Source organism: Cupressus sempervirens, chromosome 8, assembly GCF_028749045.1.
Source record: "Cupressus sempervirens isolate cs-2001-9-10 chromosome 8, ASM2874904v1, whole genome shotgun sequence".
NCBI classification, from domain to species: Eukaryota; Viridiplantae; Streptophyta; class Pinopsida; order Cupressales; family Cupressaceae; genus Cupressus; species Cupressus sempervirens.
Window position 1 is genome coordinate 845,543,884 of NC_143125.1, and position 3,009 is coordinate 845,546,892.

The window sequence follows — 3,009 nt, forward strand, 5'->3', positions numbered from 1 at the left end:
AAAATGTGGGAAAACACATTTGGCGTGCACTCACCAAAGTTTAGAAAACACGGGCAAATATTTGGCATTTCTAGTCTTTGCATTGACTTTGTGTAATTTGATGTTGGTCAAAATTTTGACCAAAGGGGGGGGAATTTTTTTTTTGCGAACAATGTGGGAATGATAAAACAAAAAATAAAGAGGATTCATAGCATTTTAAAAAAAATTTGCTAGAAAAATGGATGCAAATGTACTAGTGCCACTACACTTTAAAAAAATATGAGATTTTAATAAGGAATACTCCAGTGCTACACTTAAAACTAGATCTTAGGTTTTCTGAAATGGTAGTTTAAAGGAAAAATAGGTCATAGATTAGGTCTATACATAAAACAAAGTAGGTTACTTTTAAAAGGAAAAGATAAAATAGACATGAGTTAAATAACACAAATTTACATTGCATCTTGAGTAATCCAGATTCAAAAAGGATGAAGAGGAAATATGTGCCTAAATAAAAATGCAGTCCTAAAAGATCATCAAGAAGGAGTTGAGGATGCTACTAAGAAAAATAGTGCGAACACCCACAATTTTGCCAATTTGCACTAGAATTCTTCATCTCAGGTCCACTTGATTCTAGAAAACAACTATTGGCTACTCCCTACTAGAGATCATGTTCACCAATTACTACAAAATTAAAAAAAAAATTAGATTTTATTAATGAGGGGCCAAAGCAATGCAAGTTTTTCTTTCTAAACTAGCATTGTTTTATGAAGTTGAATGGCTAGTTACTAATTTACAGAAAAAAGATTAGCACCCTAACTAGAATTATTCTAAGGTGCCATTATGCAGATCCATGTTGTCTAGAAGGAAAAGGAAAGCATTAGTGGTGCATCCAATTTGTGTTGAGCTTGTTTTGTAATTCACCTAAAGATGAAAGAATGGCACAACCTTGATTGGGAGAAATTTTGTTACCTGTTAGCTAAAAATAAAATCATTTCAGCAGGCAAGGGTTCAAGGCTTGTTAAATTTTTATGTGTTTCTCAAATAGATTATGTTGATTGCCAAGCAAAAGCATCATATATGAGGTCTGAACATGATACAAACTATGCCACTTTTCAAAGAAAATATTTAAATCACACAGATCAATATTATATGCAAAACAATCTAGATCCAGAAAAGATGAAGACAAAAGATATGTCTAATTAATTAACATAGACCTAAAAGATACTAATAGAGGATTTGAAGATGATTTTCAGAAAAATGGTGCAAATGCACATGATTTTTCTAGTGCACACAATAAATCTTATAGTCAGGTATGTTTGAAGTTAGAAAACAACTATCGGCTACTAATTGATGAAGATAATGTTCACCAATTACTACCACATTGAATCACATGATTTTCTTTTATTAATGAAAAAAACACAATTTTTCCTTTCTAAATTAGTATCCTTTCTTAAATTTGGATATCCTGTAATTTTTTGTGAAGACAGAGTTAGTGCCCTTATAAGAACCGATGTGAGTTGCCATCATGCAACCCACTTTGTCTAGAATAAAAGATAAAGCATTCATGCTACATCCAATTTGTGCTCGACTAGTGAAATACACCTCTACCATGGATATAAATCACAATGAGAATGAGAGAAATTTTGTTACCTATTACTTGAAAATAAAACCAGTTGAGGAGGCAAGGGTGCATGAGTTGTCAAAACTTCATGTGCTTCTCAAACAATTTTTGTGGATATCAAGAAAAGTCTTCACATACCCTCGTACATTTTAATATTGAAACACAATCAATATTTTTTTGATAGGTAATGTTTATTAAAATGAAGCAGAGAAAAAGAAACACAGTTACAATAGCACCCTTCTACCAAAAAAACACACCTAGCATACAATAATGGATAAGATCAAGACAACAATAATAATTACTCATTGCTAAAGAATGTGGTATAAAACAGCCACCAAGAAAATTGGGTTCAGGTTGTAATAATATCTCCTAGTAGCTATATATAAGTTTCATTTATTGGTGACATCATTCTTTCCCAGGATATAGGAAAATTAATTAAAAAGACACTAAAGAGTATGATATGGTTCAGGCCAAGTTTTACATCAAAATGTTGCCTAATTAGGTGTCGCAAATCCTATTGTTGTTTACTTAGAGATGTGACTTTTAGGTGTCACATTTTTTAAAACCTATGAATTAGAATGTAATTCCTTTTAGGATTTGACTGTGTATGATTATTTGCTCCAAGTTTTACAACCATACTAGTGATCATCAATAGAAAGAATAGGGTAGGGGTCCTATTGGAGAGGCTTGGGCTCTATTTTTATGAAGCAGGTACTCTGTGGTAATTTTTTGGAGGGGGCTAAAGGTTTAATTAGAATTATTTCTTACAAAATAGGAGCTTGGAATTTTTAGCTCTTTCAATTTGAAAGGTGAAAATGGGGTGGGATTGTTTTTAAACCAATTTTTTTTTGCCACATGTCAACAATCTATTAATTATTTTAATAATTTAATTCATATAGTAATAAAATAATGATATCTGAGAAAGATTCTGGTCATCCTATACAACTAATGCATTAACTTAAGTAAGCTTAAGTAAGTGTAATAAGTAAATACTTATTTACACCAACAGAAAGAATGGATATATAGGCTTCTTTTGGAGATTGCATTATAGATAATGCAATGGACTAGTAATGATGATTATGTTGTGTACTTTTTGGAAAATCATATATATTATTACAGGGGATAACTTCCACAACCTTAACAAATTCCAAACAACTCTACCCTCCAGATGATACGAACTAGAATATAATAATAAAGAAACATAAAAACACAATGATCATTTTATTTTCAATTCAAATGGTCTCTAGTCTATAATATAATCCAAACTACTTTAGAAAGTAACATGTCAATTAACAAGAGGACGAGGAGCGCCAATTGCACTTGTCAAAAGAAATTAAGTTTATATCCTCGAATGTCAGAGGCATTAACGCCTTTGACAAATGCACTCACAACAAGAAACAACTTGATGT